The sequence below is a fragment of the Canis lupus genome, chromosome 22, assembly GCF_003254725.2.
Source record: "Canis lupus dingo isolate Sandy chromosome 22, ASM325472v2, whole genome shotgun sequence".
In the NCBI taxonomy this organism is placed as follows: domain Eukaryota; kingdom Metazoa; phylum Chordata; class Mammalia; order Carnivora; family Canidae; genus Canis; species Canis lupus.
The window spans coordinates 30,937,125-30,956,857 of NC_064264.1; the positions used below are offsets into that span (position 1 = coordinate 30,937,125).

At 36.0% G+C, this 19,733-nt stretch overlaps 1 protein-coding gene across 13 annotated transcripts in view; it reads left to right on the plus strand.

Moving 5' to 3' along the window:
* The window catches only part of SCEL (sciellin), a 297,125-nt gene that overhangs the window by 9,171 nt on the left and 268,221 nt on the right, over positions 1 to 19,733 (plus strand). For 2 of the 13 annotated variants that reach the window (XM_049099239.1, XM_049099240.1), the window contains exon 2: positions 2,345 to 2,408. The exons of the other annotated variants lie outside the window; for them this stretch is intronic. The gene's annotated coding sequence lies outside the window, so the exon portion shown is untranslated. The remainder of the gene's footprint in view (positions 1 to 2,344; positions 2,409 to 19,733) is intronic. 13 annotated transcript variants of the gene reach the window in all.

A 19,733-nucleotide genomic window follows, 5' to 3' on the forward strand; every position in this document is an offset into this window, starting at 1 on the left:
TGTGTGTGTGTGTATCTCATGAATAAATAAATAAAATCTTTTTTTTTTTTTTTAAATCATACACTATAGGAAAAAAATGGCTTCTGGCAGGCTATTTGAACCCTGAGACAGAGTACCTCACCATGAGATGTCAAGTTGTTGAACTGCCTATTAGGAGATAAGTTTTATCAGACCCACTAACTCCTAAGGTCCAGTGGGCCCAGCAAAACCTGTGGTCGGAATAAGTAATATATCCGGGCATGAGCAAGGCCAGAGCACAAGTAAACTGACTGATGTGTGGTCAGACTCCTACGTTCACAACTATTATTGCATTATTGCACTGATACATGCCTCTAAACTCAAACAATATGGCTGAGTGGGATTATGGAGCCCCTTAAGACTGGATGGTAGAGGAGTAAAAAGGCTGAGCTTGGTTCAAGCATAGGTTGATTTGGTAAGTAGGTGCAAGCTGAAATATACTGCTGCTACACTATGATCTAATAGTAGTGAGGCAAAATCCTCCCAATGGTTCACACTTCATGTACTGTCCATGTCATACATTTTGCACATAAAGAACAGTGGCCTGAAATAAGACTCATAAACACTGGCAGATGGCTTTGGTAATTGGTAGTAGAAACTGGAAGTAGAAAGATTGAAAGATTGGGGATAAGGAGGGTTGTGGAAGAGACATGTGAATGGACCTATGGGAATGAGCACAAAGTGGTAGTCTTTGAATCAAATCACATGGTGATGCCTATCAGAGAACATCCCATTATGGTAGAGACAATGAATGACCACATAGACAGGATGGATTCCAACAGTTGATATTTGCTAGCTTCTGCTTTTGTCTACCCCTTTGGGGGCACAGGGAACACATGCACAGAGTAGCCATGGTGCAGAGATGGAAGTTATGCATGGAGCTTATAGTTCTATGCCTTAACAATGCTGATCTAGCTACCGCAACAGACAAATGTACAACCTGCCAGTAAAAGAGACCAACAAACACTAAGCTGATACAGCACAATCCCTGAAGAAGACCAACCAGCCACTTGCAAGAAAATTGATTATATTACACCCTATAAAGGCCAGTGATTCAATTTGGATGGGAATGATACATATTCTGCTGTGGATTTGCCTTCCCTGCACACATTGGCCAAACCATTACCTGAGGCTAACAGAGTTCTGTTTCTAGATATGGGGTCCTGAAAGGCTTGTGTCAGACCAGGGGGTTCCCTTTATAGTAAGTGATGTATGGCAGTAGATATATGTAGTAGACTGAATTATGAGCCTCCTCCAAAATTATCCACATTATAATACTTAGAGCCTGTGAATATGTTACCTTACATGGCAAAAGGGACTTTGCAGATATGACCCTTAGATGAATAGTATCCTGGATTATCCAGGTGAGTCCAATGTAATCATAAGAGCTCTTTTTGGTAAGATTTATTTATTTATTTTAAGAAAAGGGGTGCAGGGAAGAAGGGAATCTCCAGCAAACTCCCTGCTAAGTGCAGAGCCCCATGTGGGACTTTCACAACCCCAAGATGACCTGCGCCAAAATCAAGTCAGCCACTTAACCAACTGAGCCACTCAGGCCCCCAGCAAGATTCTTATAAAAAAGAGGCACAGGGTACCTGGGTGGCTCAGTCAGTTAAGCATCTATCTGCCTTCGGCTCAGGTCATGATTCCAGGGTTCTGGAATTGAGCCCTACATCAAGCTCTCTGCTCTTCAGGGAGCCTGCTTCTCTCTCTTCCTTGCCTACCACTCTACCTACTTATGTGCACTCTCTTTCTTCCTCCCTCTCTTTGTCTCTCTATGAAATAAATAAATACAATCTTAAAGGAAAAAAAAGAGATAGGATGGTCAGACTAGGAGAAGGTAATGTGACAATGAAAACAGAGTCAGAGAAGATGTGATGAAGGAGAGGAGATAGATTTAAAGATGCCTTGCTGCTGGCTTTGACTGTGGGGGGAGGGCCATAAGCCAAGGAATACTGGCAGCCTCTAGAAGCCTGAAAAGACATGGAAATGAAGTCTTCCCTGGAGCCTCTACAAGAAATATAGTTCTGCCAACATCTTGGTTTTAGGACTTCTGACCATCAGTAATGTAAGATAGTAAATCTGGTCTATTTTAACTTAGCCACATGGCCTGAGAAGGTCATGGTGACTAGGGGCCCAGGACTCTCAGGAATGAGTGTGGGTGACCCTAACAAGATATGCCACCTAGACTAGCAGAGGTTCTAGCTGAAGGTAAGGGAGACCTAGGACAGGTGGGGAGGAGGGTCATTATGAATTTCCGTGGTAGCAGTGAGACTCTTTGTAGCAACAAGGACTGTGGTTTATCCTACTTATTTTCCTCTTTTAGGTTTCTGCAGGAAAAAAAGAAAGACAACCCAGAACCCTATATATGGGGTGAACTCTTTAGAGAAGTAAGTAAGATTGAGCAATGTCAGGAGTGAAGTGAAATGGATATTATAAGCTATTGCCCTGATTGATCGCCCTTTGTGATTGAGTCACTTACCTCCCTACAGTCAGACGTGTTGGCTGCTGACAGCTCACAGCTGAGCCTTCCTTCGAGTGTTGTCCTCAGCAGAAGATTATTGCTTCGACCATGGTTGTGTCCCCTCCTTGATATCCGTTTTGTTTGAATGACTTAACATTGCAGTGGCACAAGACCCTGGCCTTATCCTTAATTTGGGAACAACTCTCCAGGTCATCCTAATTCCTTAGCTCTCTGTGGGTTTGGCTGATGCTTCTCAACTGATCCTTGGTTCAACTTCTCCCTCTACCTAAACTTGCTTTCTTCATTTCTTTACAGGTTTTATTCCTAAGTGTGCTCTCTAAGAAGCTTCCTGCATGCAAGTTCTTATTTCAGATCTGATTTCTTGGGGAATTTAAACTAAGACAGTTACTGTGATTAAAATATACAAAATTTGTCATTACATTTGCTTGAAATATTGATGGCATTATTCATGACATGCCATGTTCTAAATTTTTTCTTATACTTAAGCACTCAAAAAAATTACTTTCCCTAAAACCTACTTTTTTTTTTTTGGTGAATAAAAATGTCTAATTGATCACGATTCCCTTTACAGTTGGCTTCGGAGAACAGTAAATTTGGTATTTGCTATAGTCCTTTCTCAGTTCTGATTTAAAAAATTATTTAAAAAATTTGCAGCAAATGGAAACAAAAACTTATCTTTATTACACAAATGGCTAAGCAAGAGGACAGAGTTTAATATAAAGCCGAAAAACCTCTTTTTTGAACCCCAGATATTAACAGTTTTAGCCATCCACTTTATTTTTTGTTTTTTTTTAAAGATTATTTATTTATTTATTCATGAGACACACACACACACACACACACACACACACACACACACACAGAGAGGCAGAGACACAGGCAGAGGGAGAAACAGGCTCCATGCAGGGAGCCTGACGTGGGACTCGATCCCGGATCTCCAGGATCAGGCCCTGGGCTGAAGGCAGCGCTAAACTGCTGAGCCACCCGGGCTGATCAATCCACTCACTTTAATACTGTCAGAGTAGTCCTCCTTACATGATAGGGAAGAGATTGTACTCTCTGAAGGATGGAAGGAGGAAGGAACTGGTGCTATACATACCCAATTTCTGCTTCCTAACTCAACAATGAGGTAAGGTACTATTCCTTCCCAATCCATCTATCTTCTATCATCATTGTTTTTCCTGATGGTAGGACATTTTAGGCACCATGAGCAAAAGACATCAGTTGTAGGTGCAAAAGACAGCACCTGTTGTAGCTCAGCATGACCTGTTGAGGCCTCAGCTAAGGCAGTCAGCATAGAGGACAGAGGACTGTTCAAGAGGTAAGATGCATAGTAAAAAATGATCTAATGTGGAGACTGAGAGAAATGGAGGATCCTAATGAGTCTCCTAGATTCTGGGTAGATAATGGTGTCATTCACTAAGATAGGAATCCAAGAAAAGAGGCTGTTTTGGGACAGGAGATTAAGAGTAATGTTTATCTTTTCTAACATATTTCTTGGTCTGAAAATAATTTAAAAGAATGCTTTTAGAGAATGTGATCACTCCCCAACTTACACATATTTCTCTGTCATTGATTTTTGGTTTGGTCCATTCTATTCTCTACACAGCTATCATTTTTTAAAACTGTACTATATGCAATGAAATATTATCCAGCAATAAAAATGAACACATGCTACGACATGGGTGGACCTTGTAGATGTTATACTAAATGAAAGAAGCCAGACACAGAGATCACATATTGTATGATTCCATTTACAGGAAACATCTAGAATAGGCAAATCCATTGAAACAAGTAGACTGTGGTTGCCAGTGGCTTGGGAAAGAAGGGCGAATGGGGAGGGACTGCTTAACAGGTATGGTATTTTGGGGAGTATGGGGGGATGTGATGAAATTATTCTAGAATTAGATAGTGTGAATGATTACACAACTAGGCAAACATACTAAAACCCACTCAATTGTACACTTTAAGAGGATGAATTTTATGGTATGTGAATTATATTTTAATAGAACTTATTTTTAAAATCTGCTTCAAATCCTTCAGTGATTTTGTATTAGAACAACTAAAGCTAGCTGCTACCACAGACAATCCTCATGAGCTGCTTATTCTCTTTACCCTTCGGAGCTGTTCTACTACCTTCCCTGAACAGCTTTGTGCCCCAGGAGGCTAGAGCTCCAGTGCACTGCATCACCTGGGCTCTCCTAAGGCTGAATTCTGATTGGGTTTGCCCAACTGGGGGCACCCTCTCAGGAGACTGAAAAACAGGAGAAAAGGCAGGTCAAGGTATTTTTCTGGCTCTTCCCCCTTCTTATGGCAGTGGCAATGTCCCTTTGTGACTGGAGCTCCTGCTGGGCAGTTCCTCCTTCTTGGCATCAGCTCTCAGGGCTCTGATAACTGTACTTCCTTGCTGCCTTTTCAGCTGTAGGAATAGGAACAGCTTCTTGACTCCCATGTTTCTTCCCTTACCCTGTCCATACCTCTGAAAGGATTTCCTTCCTTAAAGTCTTTTAATTTGGGGCGCTTGAGTGACTTGGTTGAGTGTCCTGACTCTTGGTTTTGGCTTAAGTCATATCTCAGGGTTATGGGATTGAGCCTCAAGGCAGGCTCTGCTTAAGATTCTCTCTCTCTCCCTCTCTCTGCCTCTCCACCTCACCATGTGGACTTGCACAGAAGATCTGCTCTCTCTCTATCTCTCTAAAATAAATAAATAAATAAAATATTTTAAAAAATCTCTTCACTTGAACCATCTGGGATAATTTGTTTTCGTGTAGAATTCTGATTGATAACCCCCAAACCTCACAGGCTTAACACAATAAAAGTTTACTCCTCAGATACACATTTACTCCTCACACATTTGATACAAATCCGATAGCCTTCTTTTGCTATCTGGACCTTATGACCTCCAACACAGGGCAGGAAAAGAGGGAATTAAAAGATTGCAGGGGATGCTCTGTAAGGCCAGGCTGATATCTATCCCACCTACATCCAATGCTCAGAACAAGTCACAGGATCCCAAGCTAACTGCTGCCATAGTGGTGTGGTGAACATATGGTATTATCTCTGACTAGTACCACAAAACTGCCTTCATGTTTTAATGAACTCTGTAGTAGGACATAAAAGATATGTCACCATCTGGACCCAGCCTACCTTGTTACCTTTATGGTGGCTAGTGCCCCATGTCATGCCTTCGCACAAGCTGTTTCCTCTGCCTGAGTTTTTATCCTCTCTCTTCTCCACCTGGATTACTTCAGAACTCAGCTCAATAATTAACTTCTCCAGGATACTTATTCTGACCCTTCCCAGGGTTGATTTAACTATTGGTCCTCCATGGTACAACCATAGTGCCAGGAAAACATCTCCATCATAACATTTATCATTCTGTGTTATAATTTCATTCACTTCTTCATCTCATCAATTGAGCTGTGAATTTCTTGAAGGCATGGATTATATTTCATTTCTACCTTTCCCAGTACCTACCATGGTAGTCACTATACAGATAATCATTTTAGATAGTGGTTCTTAACACATTTAGCACCATCCCACAAATTTGGAAATTTGTGGACCTGTTTTTCATTGTCATAATAACCAGGAAACCCTACTGACATTTAGGGTACGAGCTAGAGATAATAAACTTCCTTCAGTCCCCCACAATGAACTCTTTCCTGTCCTGCAAGATTTTCAATTGTACTCTTGGATCTTCAAATAGATGAAAAACCTGTTTATGTTGGCTTGCATCTGGAACCTAATCAGTTTTACATGTAAATGCTGTTTTGTTTTCTATTGGTATATAATCAAACCACCCAGAATTTAGAGACTTAAAACAGCAGAAATTTATTATCTTCTAAGTTTCTGTGTGATAACTGGCTCAATTGGCAAATTCTTCTGTTCCATGTGATGTTGAGCATTGCTGCAGTCAAATGGGCTCAGTGTGGCTGAAGCATCCAAGATGGCTCACTTTCACCAATGGGAGTTGATCTGGAGCTGTCAGTTGGAGCACCTCAGACCTCCTTCATGTGGCTTGGGCTTCTTCTAACATAGTAGCTGGGTTAACATTTATAAAATATTTTAAAAATAATAGATATTTATATATTTATTTATTTAATATGTATAGTAAGTATAATTACACACAACTCCAAAATATTTGTAGATAGATAGATAGAAGGGTAGATAGAAACAAATTTTCATTTTAGTTTTCCCTTAAATTAGTTTCCCTTAAATTGTGTTTTTTTCATTACATATAGTGATAAGTTATATTATTTACTAATTTAATATCAGGGTAGTAAAGAAGTTGTTACAAAATATTTGCTCTAAGAAGGAGGTGAAATAACAGAGTTGAAAAATTACTGATCTATGTTAAGTAAGATGATACTCTGGCATTCCCTTTTGGTTTCTGTATTTGTATTATCCAACACAAATCAACTCAAATCTCTAAAAATAATATGGGGAATATGAATAAATAAGAGAATACATAAGTATCTAGTTCTGTGTTTTTTCCAATTATTAACATGTATAATTCTCATAGAATATATAGTATTTATGTTCAAAACTGATTTTTCTCCCATAGAAATAGTTCTTTGTTATTTTCTAGTTTGATCCAGATGAATAAGAATGTCTAGATAATGTGTCATAACAACACTGTTATATTTTTTGGTGTATCTTAATAAGAACAGTTTCTTGATTTACCTACTGTTTAATCTTATTTTAGGAATAAGATGGAAATTATACCTACTGATTTTAGATTTTTGATATTGCAAACTGCTTTACCTCATACTAAGATTTCTTTTTTTTTTTTTAAGACTTTTATTTATTTATTCATGAGAGACACAGGAAGAGAGGCAGAGACACAGACAGAGGGAGGAGAAGCAGGCTCCATGCAAGGAGCCGGATGTGGGACTCGATCCTGGGAATCTGGGATCAGCCCTGAGCCAAAGGCAGATGCTCAACCACTGAGACACCCAGGCGTCCCATATTAATATTTCTTAAGAAAAAAATATCCTTAGACTTTTTAGTGAAGCCAGCCTATGTATAAATGTTTTTTTTTACCATAGCTTTCCTTAAAATATTAAGTTGAATAAATATTATACTTAGAATATTTTCACTATGTGAAACTAAATTCTGTAGAGCTGTAAGTACTGATAATCCATTCCTGTGATCTCCTACTGCTTATATAATACATTATTCTATATTCAAGGGTTTGTTTTCTAATGCTTATATTTTCATACCAAGATACATAAATGGGTCTTTGATAATTAAATCACTAGCATTTCCTGTGATATGATTTTTAAAACAAGTAGATACAAAACCCAAATAAATTCATTTAATGTCCTTTGATGTGGGGTTTGAAAAATGCTACCCTCCTGGTCTGGTAAGCATAGCTTTTGGATAGATTTTAACCATTGGTTCTGGTAGACATATACTATCCTCCTGATCTGGTAAACAGGTAATACCGTCCTGATCTGGTGCTACTCTCTTGGTCTGGTTGGCCGATTCTCTCTCTCCTCCTGGCTGGTAGACATGTTACTTCCTTGTGTGATAGATGCTGCTTTGCTGGTTTAGTAGACAAATGTTGCCCTTCTGGTCTGGCAAGGCAGTAGAAAACCAAGCTCTCCAACTAAAATAGTCCCATAAATCATCACTCAGCTTCTGCACAGGAAGCAGAGCAAATGATTCTGTTAGTTACCACTGGTGTAAGACACAAATGGCCCCTGAGAAGTATATCATGGACAGGATATTAGAGATATGATTACTTAACTACTGTTGCTACAATAGGCTCTGGTAAACACTGTCATTTTCCTTATAAAACTATTTTAAGGAGGGGCAAGAGAAATCCAGTTTCACATCAAGCTTTATCTTCATGCTTTATACAACTGAATGCTGCTGTGGGAACCCCATGAATATTTGACCACAGACAGAAAATCCCCACCCTAAGCCAACCACTGTGTCTATATCAATTTTAGTTTGGGGAACTAGGTCAGCCTCAATTCTAATGCGGCCAGAGAAAAATGAATCTGGCTCCTTATAAGTACAAACAGTGACTAATTTAACTGTTAATTTTTAAAACACTGCCAACATATAATATTGAAAGCTATTACAAATATTTTTGACATACTGTTTTGTCACTTCTCCTTTTTCCCCCCAGTGTTAAAAAGTTACTTAATCTTTGTACCATAAAAAAACCCACAAAAAAACCAAATAATTATAAATTATAGAATCAACTCACCAATATTATTTACAATATAGGTGCTAGTCTATTTGAGTTAATATAAATCTCTGACATTTAGAAGTTTATCCTTATTTCAAAGCAATCTAAAAATGAACATTGGCCTATCCTGAGTATGTTTACATAATGCTAGAAGAAATTAATTTTGTTGACAAACATAAGTATTGTCTTAAAGTGTGTGTGTACAATACCTTGCCCAATGAATCCGTTTTATAGCCACCAGCACAGAACTGAGCACTATCTCTAAATTTCTTTTTCTTTTCTTTTCTTTCTTTTCTTTTCTTTTCTTTTTTCTTTTCTTTTTTCTTTTCTTTTCTTTTCTTCTCTTTTTTCTTTTCTTTTCTTCTTCTTTTCTTTCCTTTCTTTCTTTTCTTTCTTTCTTTCTTTCTTTCTTTCTTTCTTTCTTTCTTTCTTTCTTTCTTTCGATTTTGTTTATTTATTCATGAGAAACACAGAGAGACAGAGACATAGACAGAGGGAGAAGCAGGCCCCCTATGGGGAACCTGATGCGGGACTCAATCCCAGGACCCCCGGATCATGACCTGTGCCAAAGGCAGATGCTCAACCACTGAACCACCCAGGCATCTCCTAAATTTCTTTCTTTAGTCTCACATAAAAACATAAAATAGTACAAAGGAAACTATCAACTTACTGTCCTATTCAAGAAAAATGCATCTCCCAGTTCAAAATGTAGCATGAGATACTTAAAAATTGTAAACACATTGGTCAGTAGAACTATTACAATTTCAGTATTCAAAATATTATAGTTATTTAATGGATTCTCACTTATTAGAATTATTAATTTTCATAATTCCACATATCTGATAACTATTGAGTATTATATACTATATAAATTCCACTGCTATGATTCTATACTTTATGTAATTGATGATAGAACAATACAGTTTTAGAGTACCACAGTAACAGTTTGTCTTATTTGATGTTAACTTGTTATTGTGGGTTTGTGGTGTAGCCCAATTAATAAATTTAAAAAGTCAAAATACTTCTGGGCCATTGTACTCTTTATTTGGCTACTTTAATATGACTAACATTCAGCAAGAAACAGTCCTAGTGCAGAAAGTAAAATAATTGAAGTGGAGAGCTAAAATGTGAGAGGATAAAGATAACTAGAGGTGTAGCAGAATTTTGCAGAATCGATTAGAACATTCCATTCTTATCCTTACCCTTTTATTCTACACACAGAAATTATCACTATGGCATCTTATCCTTTATGAGTGTGATAAATTATTTGTAAAAAAGAACCTCAATACGCTGATTCATTGTTACTATTTCTTTCCCAAGAGGATGAACTTGTAAAGTAGTGACATTTAAAGTTTATTACTTATTACCAGCTCTGATAAAATGCATATTTACTTATAAATCTTCTGGTATACACCTATGCATGCATGCTAGGTAGGTACATAACTAAGGAAGAATGAAAATAATTGGCTTACATAAATTTTCAGTTGATATTTGGCTCTAATTATTACATGTTTCTATATTTAGGATTTTCTAAATCATACTTTATAGCTATTCTCTTTTTAAAAATTCAATTTCTGTAACAAATGAGCTAAGATCAATATCTCATATTTATATGGCATGCTATAGTTTTAAATATCATTTCCAAAATATAATTGCAAATAATGAAGTACTAATCACTCTATTCTAGATGAGGCAACTATGTCCAGAACGGTTAAAAAATGTGTCCAAGATCACAAAATTAAGATATGGCTGAGTAGTGTATTTCATTCTATTATCATTTCCCATTATATTTTAAAATGGCATTTAGTATAATCTCTGAACCATGTATGACCTTTTAAACTGAGCTTGAATGGATTCTTTTTAAACAACTTGGACACATTACTTATCTCTCTGACCCTCAATAACCTCGTCTCTAATATGAAGATAGAAGTAGTACCTGTCTATGGGATTGTTGTGAGCTAATTCATGGAAACTCATACAACAGCGCTCAGCACTTAAGCATTCAGTAAATGTTAACCATCGCAATTACTGAGGCCACTGATCTTTATAGTCTTTTCCTTCATCCGTAAATAATCCTGCTTTTCGGGAGGAGATGGCCTTAATTTTCTGAATTCTAATTCCATTTTCTTTCCTTCAGAAGGTCTTCAGTATCATAGTTTTGGGTAGATTTCTTCCATTCTGCCTTACATAATTTTATTTATGTGTGTGTGCTGTTTGTGTGTATTTGTATACCTACTTTGAATTTCATTTTTAATGAGTTGCCTGTTCAAATTTTTTGCTATTTTTATTGGTTTATTTGTTGATTTGCATCCTCTAGGAAGTAGATGCCAAGCTGAACATATTTATTGTAATTACATTTCAAACTTTATGGAAGAAAGGGTGACCTGCTAGTAAAATGTAATGGGGATGGGAGGATTCTTTTCTGTTTTTGTTTTGTTTTCAGTGAAACTTTGTATTGCCATTGCTTTGGCTGGCTGTGTTGTAATGAAATAGTTGTCCATCTGGAGTGGGAAAGATACTGATATATCTGCCACTACTTTATGAGGTCATTTGTTACATTATCTTTTAAGAGTAGTATCCATTTTTAAGAGTTTCACTGTTTGTTAATGTTGAGAAGTAAAGCTGTCACCTTTATATTTTCCTGCTTCTGATTTTATGTGAGAGAAACAATACAAGGACACTACTAGATAGAAAGGAGAATTGCAGGCCAATATTTTGAGGAATATCAATGCAAAAATTCTCAACAAAACACTATACTAAATTCTACAGCACATTAAGATTGTTCACCATGCATGATCAGCTGGTATCCATGGGATGCAAAGAGGGTTCAATATATACAAATCAATCAAGGTAATGCATCATATTAATAGAATGAAAGGGAAGAATTATATAACTATCTCAATAGACACAGAAAAAGCATTTGACAAAATTCAACAGTCATTAATGATAACAAAACATTTCACAAATTAGTCATAGAAGGAATTTATCTCAACAGAGCTAACATCATATATGACAAGCTAACATCATACTCTATGGCAAAAAGTTGAAAGTTTTTTCTCTAAGATCAGGAAAAAGACAAGGCTCCCCATTTCTCTGCCCTTGTTCAACATAGTACTGGAAGTCCTAGCTAAAGCAATTGGCAAGAAAAAGAAATAAAAGGCATCAGAATTGGAGAGGGAGAAGTAAAATTGCCTCTATTTACAGATGACATGAACTTATATGTCAAAAATCCTAAAGAGTAAACTAAAAAACTGTTAGAACTAATCAATGAATTTAGTAAAGTTACAGGATACAAAATAAATATACAAAAATCAGTAGCATTTCTATACACCAACAACAAAGTTTCTGAAAAAGAAATTTAATTTAATTTAAATTTGACCAACAAGGTGAAAGAGCTCTACTCTGAAAAAAATTGAAGAAGACGCGCATAAGTGGAAAGATATCTCATGTTCATGGGTTGAAAGAGTTGATAATAATGAGTTAATTAACAAAGGATTAATCAACAATAACAAAATGTCAATATTACCAAAGTCATTTATAGATTCATGGTAATTCAAGATTCCAATGATGTTTTTTACAGAAATAGAAAAAACACTTCTACAATTTATATGGAACTACAAAAGACCCCAAATAGTTAAAGAAACTCTAAAAATGAAGAACAAAACAGGCATCACTCTTCCTAATTTTAAGCTATACTATGAAGTAATAGTAATTAAAATAGTATGATACTGGCATAAAAACAAATAGAACAGTGAAACAGAATTAAGAGCCTCAAAATAAACCCAAGCATATATGGTCAATTAATATTTGACAAGGGAGCCAAGAATACTGAATGGGGAAAAAACAGCCTCTTCAATAAATGATGCTGGGAAAATTAGATATTTACATGTAAAAGAATGAAACTTGATCCCTATCTTATACCACTCACAAAAATTAACTTGAAGTGGATTAAATGCTTAAATGTAAGGCCTGAAACTATGAAATTCCTAGAACAAAACAGGAAGCTAACCACTTGACATAGGTCTCAGTAATGATTTTTGGAAATCACATCTAAAGCACAAGCAACAAAATAAAAAACAAATTGGATGGACTACATTAAACAAAAGAAGTCTGCACACAAAAGAAACCATCAACAAAGTGAAAAGACAGTCTACAGAATGAGAAAAAAAATTGCAAACAATATACCTGATAAAGGGCTAATATCCAAAATGTATAAAGCACTCATGGCAAAGAAAACAAAATAATCCAATTTAAAAATTGACAAAAGACCTAAATAAACATTTTCAAAAGAAAGTGTATAAATGAACAGGTGTGAGAAGATGCTCGACATCATTAGTCACCAAATGCAAATTATTATTATTATTATTATTTAAAGATTTTGTTTTCATGAGAGACAGACAGAGAGAGAGAGAGAGAGAGAATGGCAGAGACATAGACAAAGGGAGAAGCAGGCTCCATGCAGGGAGCCCGATGTGGGACTTGATCTGGCGACTCCAGTATCACGCCCTGAGCCAAAGGCAGACACTGAACTGCTGAGCCACCCAGGCATCCCCCAAATGCAAATTAAAACCATAATTAGATGTCACCTCACACCTGTTAGATAGCCATCATAAAAAGTCAAGAGATAACAAATGCTGGCAAGGATATGGAGAAAAAGGAACTTTTGTGCACTGTTGGTGGGATTTTAAATTGGTATAGGCACTATGGAAGACAATATGGGGTTCCTCAAAAAATTAGACATAGAACTACCATATGTTCCAGCAATTCAACTTCAGGGAATATAGCCAAAGGGAACAAAAAACCTAACTTGAAAAGATATCTGTGCTCCCATGTTTATAGCTGCATTATTTACAACAGCCAATATGTGGAAACAATTTAATTCTCTATCAATGGATGAATGGATGAAGAAATTGTGATAGATAGATAGATGATAAATAGGTAGATAGATAGATGATAGATAGAGAAAATGAAATATACAGATATAATGAAATTTTATGGAATATAATGGAATATTATTGACCCATAAGAAAACAAGAGAATCCTACCATTTGTGACAACATGAATGGTCCTTAAGGCATTATGCTGAGTGAAATAAGTCAGACAGAAAAAAGACAAATACTGTGTGATATCACTTATACATGGAATCTTCAAAAACAAAACAAGACACCTGAGAGGCTCAGTGGTTGAGCATCTGCCTTTAGCTCAGGGTGTGATCCTGGAGCTGAATAAAAAAAATTCAACCCCCCCCCCCCCCCGCCCAGACACACAAAAACACACACCAAACTCATAGAAAGGGGATAAGATTTGTGGTTACTAGAGGTGGGATTAGGGGATAGGGCGAACTGGAAGAAGGTGGTTAAAAGCTACAAACTTCCAGTTATAAGATAAATGCTAGTAATTTAATGTACAACATGACTGTAGCTACCACTGGGCTATATGATATACAGGAAAGTTGTTAAGAGAGTAGATTGGAAGAATTCTCATTGAAAGCAGAAACTGGGCAGTCCAGCTGGCTCAGTGGTTTGGGGCCGCCTTCAGCCCGGGGCCTGATCCTGGAGACCCAGGATCGAGTCCCACGTCAGGCTCCCTGCATGGAGCCTGCTTCTCCCTCTGCGTGTGTCTCTGCCTCTCTCTCTCTCTCTCTCTCTCTCTCTCTCTGTGTGTCTCTCATGGATAAATAAATAAAATATTAAAAAAAAAAGAAAGCAGAAACGTCCTTTTCTTCTATTGTATCTATAGGAGATGATGGTTGTTGACATAATCTACTGTGCTAATCATTTAACAATATATGTAAATTAAACCATCATGCTGTATACCTTAAACTTATATGGTGATATACATCAATTATTTTTCAATTAAACTGGGGAAAAAGTCCCCTCAAAATAATTGGTGCTCTTAATGCAATCAGTCTTTCACATAGGATGGTATATATGAGTTTCCATGGGGTAACTAAGCAGGGTGGAATAGAAGTGGACTTGAGCCATCTACTCAGGTTGCCATTTAGGATCACTTCCTGTGGGAAAGGACATCCAGTAGCTGGAGGCTGTGGGTGTCCCACAGGTGGCGAGAGGGTTGAGGGTAGGTCAAAGAGACTGAACTAGAGCTAGGTCTCTCTCTCTCTCTTTTTTAAAAAGATTTAATTTATTTATTCATGAGAGACACAGAGAGAGAGGCAGAGACCAAGGCAGAGGGAGAAGCAGGCTCCCTGCAGGGAGCCTGATGTGGGACTAGATCCTAGGATCCCAGGATCTCAACCTGAGCCAAAGACAGAAGCTCAACCACTGAGCCACCCAGGTGCCCCTAGAGCCAGATCTTCCACAGTTTAGGGGTTTTGTAGTAGTGAAGTCCTTCACAGGTTGCCAAAGAACTCAGACAAGCACACTGTGAGAGAATCAGTATTTTGGGTGCCAGGGACAGAGGCTATCTATGATCAGTTAATTATTGACAACAAGGAAGGACCACCTTTGTATCTGATCAGTGCCCCTTTCCTGCCCCAGTCCCATCAAACCTATACCTTGAAGAAAAATGGAAAAGAGGATTGAGTGAGCAGACAATATCCCTTTTCATATTTTAGACCCTTTAGCAAACCTATATAGACAAAACTAAGAGCTGGAGAGAGCCATTTGTGCTGACAGTTGAGGAGGAGGCAAGGGAGAAGAGTGACTGAATCTTACGGAATTTGCTTAAGATGATGTTAACAGAGCATTGTTGATTAAAGAAGATAAAGCCATCTTCTATTTATACCTCTCCTGAATTACGACTCCTCAATAAACCAGGTACATAATGAACTACCCTGTTCATTTTAGTTGAACAACCAGCATTTAAAAATATACTTATTTCCAAAATTTATTTTTTTATTTTTTTATTTTTTATTTTCTTTAAATTTTTATTTATTTATGATAGTCACAGAGAGAGAGAGAGAGAGAGAGAGGCAGAGACATAGGCAGAGGGAGAAGCAGGCTCCATGCACCGGGAGCCCGACGTGGGATTCGATCCCGGGCCTCCAGGATCGCGCCCCGGGCCAAAGGCAGGCGCTAAACCGCTGCGCCACACAGGGATCCCTATTTCCAAAATTTAGACCCAAAAGAAATGCAACATGCTATTAGGGGCAAATAAATTTTAAAAGTAAATGAATCCAAGGATTGAGACGGTATTCTTTCATATGAAACATCATTACCACTACATCAAAAAAAAGATGGGTAACCTTGTATTTAAAACATCAAATTTATATTTTTACCATAAATTGATATGTGCTCATTTATAGAAAACTTTAGAAATGCAGTATAAAAATTCACCTATAATCATACAACTCAGAAATAACATATTAATATTTTGGTATATTTTTATTTAATATTTCTCCTACATGTGTATATATTTTAAAAGATATTACATGTCTATATATTTTAAAAGATATTTATGATTATACTGTATATCCAACTTTCTATCTTGCTTTTTTTACTCAAAATTATGTTATAATAATTTTTAATAAAATTAATACTTGAGAAATTCATTTAAATGACTATACAATAAGGAACATATGACAGTACTATGTTTTATTCAGTAATTCCCTTTTGTTATTCTATTGTTTCCATTCTTTCACCCTTATAAATAAGATTGAGTATACATCCTTCTTCATAAAATTTTGCCATGATCTCCAATCTTATTTTGGTTGGGCTAGATTTCTAAGAGTTGAAATACTAGATGACAGGTTTTCTTTTAAGCTTTTGCATACTGTGCATTGCTTTTAAGAAAGGTAATGTCAATTTTGACTCCCAATAACAATTATAGAAACACCTATGACATAACACTCTTGCTAGCATTAAAATAATTTCGCAAGGTCCATAGGCAAAATGTATATATGAATGTTTTTGTCATTTTTTATTAGAGTAGTGTTTTAAAAAATCTATAAGTATATATAAACATATATTTGAAGTAGTTATATGTGCACGTGTATTTATACTTTGTCTTCTGAGAACTCTTCTTCTTTTCTAACCATGACTGGCAATTTTAAAAAGCTCATTCTATTAAGTTCTACTTTTTTCAGATTTGATTAGATAATAATCAAATTGCTCAATTTTGCATTTGTTAATAGCTCAGAAATCCCATATCTTATGAAGGTAGGATTAACTTATGAACATATACCTAGGCTATTGTGGTAGTTTAGCCCAGCAAAAATAAAAAGCATTAAGTTAGAACCAGAAAAACCTGAGCACAAAATTTATTTTTACCACCTATTAGTACTGATCTGTACCCATACTTAACTTCTCTGAGCTTTAACTAACTCAGTTATAAAATGGAGAGGATGATCCTTGTCTTCTGGAGCTATGAAAATTAGAAGATATATGAAAGAATCCAGGACATAATTGATGTACAACAGTCTGTCTGTCATCCTTCAAAGTCAAACCATGAGGGAGCATCTGGAGACCCAATTGAAAACTGATTAATGGGAAAATGTAATTACTTTACGCTTTAACAGTTTCTCCCCATAATATATTATCTTTTTTTAATAGTAACTCTTATGTTTCCTTCAATAAAGGTAAAAACCTCAAGTTAATATATAAAAACCCTCCATCTATAACCCACTTCCTTTTCTTATTTCCTCTCTAATAGTACTCTAAAGTCTTTCTTTCCTTTTATTATTTTTTTAATGCTTCTTCTTCTTAATTATTCAATGTTCTGTGAGGTTCAATTCATTTATAACTAGAATTCTTTTTTCTTCATCCTTGGCTATGTAGGCTAGCAACTTAATTATCAAATGAGAAGAGTGTCAGTCTTCTGACTGGCATACTTGCTTTCCACCTAACTGGTTTTCAGGACAGAGAACTAAGTTTCATATTTGTTTTGCAAGCTTATTTCACAATAACAATGAATTAAGCTGAATAAAACACCAGAGCAGGTTCTTCTGGTGATGCTAGTTATAAGATATGTTTTTCATATTAAGCATAGATTTGATTTTGTATGGTAAATATTATATCCAAAATAATGCTGTTTTTTAGAACTGATTCCAACTGAAGTAAGAATGTATGTTCATCCATAAAAAGGTTGAGAATTGCCTTAAAGATTTCTGCTTCTGATATTATTCCTCTAACTACTGTGACAGTATAATCCTTTACAACATATTTAACTTCTGGAGAGTGTACATATTGAAGGAATTACTGGTTTTACAAATAATAGTACAAGTTCTCTAAGGATAATACCTAAAATGCAAAACCAAAATTGCAATGCTGGGTCTAGGGTTTTATATACTTGAAAATTTCCATGCTAAAATTAAAAATATCAAGATACTTGGGGAATTTGGGGGATAGGATGGAGAGAAGCATATATGTAGATGACTTTTATATTAATTCCAGTATAATTAACGTACAGTGTTATATTAGTTATATATGTACAACATAGTGATACAAGTACATTACTCAGTGCTCATCAAGATAAATGTACTCTTGATACCCTTCACTTATTTCACGCATCCTCTTACCCCTGGTAACCATCAATTTGTTTTTTATTGGTAAAAGTCTATTTATTGGTTTGTCTCCTTCTTTTTATTTTTAATTCCACATATTAGTAGTCATATGTTATCCATCTTTTTCTGACTGACTTATTTCATTTAGCATTATACCCTCTAGATCTATCCATGTTATTGCAAATGGAAAAATTTCATTCTTTTTAGTGACTGAATAATATCTGTGTGTGTGTGTGTGTGTGTGTGTGTGTGTGTGTGTTTGTGTTGGGCTGCTTCCATAATTTGGCTTATATAATAATGCTACAATAAATATGGGGGTGCATATATCTTTTCAGATCACTGTTTTAATATTATTGGGGTAAATATCCAGTAGTGTAATTGCTAGTTAATATAGTAATTCCAATTTTACTTTTTTGAGGAACCTCCTTATTGTTTTCTACAGTGGCTGCACCAGTTTGCATCCCCACCAATAGTGCATGAATGTTACTTTTTCTCCACATCCTCTCTAACACTTGTGTCTGTTATTGATTTTAGACATTCTGACAGATATGAGATGATATTTCACTGTGGTTTTAATTTGCATTTCCCTGATGATGAATGATGTTGAGCATTTTTTCATGTGTCTGTTGGCCATCTGGTTGTCTTCTTTGGAAAAAATATCTATTCAGGTTTTCTGCCTGTTTTTAATTGGATTTTTGGGATTTTTTTTGGTGTTGAGTTATATAAGTCCTTTACATAATTTGGCTATTAACCCTTTATCAGATATGTCATTTGAAAAATATCTTTTCCCATTCAGGAGGTTGGCTTTTAGTTTTACTGGTTGTTTTCTTTGCTGTGCAGAAGCTTTTTATTTTTATGTAGTCCCAATCATTTATTTTTACTTTCATTTCCCTTGCCTCAGAGAAGGGACATATCTAGAAAAATGTTGTTATGACCAATGTCAGAGAAATTATTGTCTGTGCTATCTTCTAGGATTTTTGTGGCTTCAGGTCTCACATTTAGGTCTTTAATCCAGTTTGAATGTGTTTTTGTGTATTTTGTGTATGGGATAAGAAATTGGTCCAGTTTTCTTGTTCTGAATATATAGCTATCCAGTTTTCCCAACACGATTTGTTGAAGAGACTGTCTTTTCCCATTGCATATTCCTGGCTTCTTTGTTGAGGATTAATTGGCCATATAATTGTGCATTTATTTCTGGGCTCTATATTGTGTTCCATTTATCTATGTGTCAGATTTTGTGCCAGTACCATACTGTTTTGATTACTACAGCTTTGTAATATAGCTTGATACCCGGGATTTTGATACCTCCAGTTTTTTTTCTTTTTTTTTCAAGATGGCTTTGTTTATCCAGGGTCTTTTGTGGTTCCATCCAAATTTTAGGATTATTTTTTCTAGTTATGTAGAAAATACTGATGGTATTTTGATAGGGATTGCATTAAATCTGTAGATTGGTTTGGATAATAAGGACATTTTAACAATATTTATCCTCCCAATCCATGAGTATGGAATATCTTTCCATTTGTTTGTGACATTTTCAATCCCTTTCATCAATGTTTTATTATCTTCAT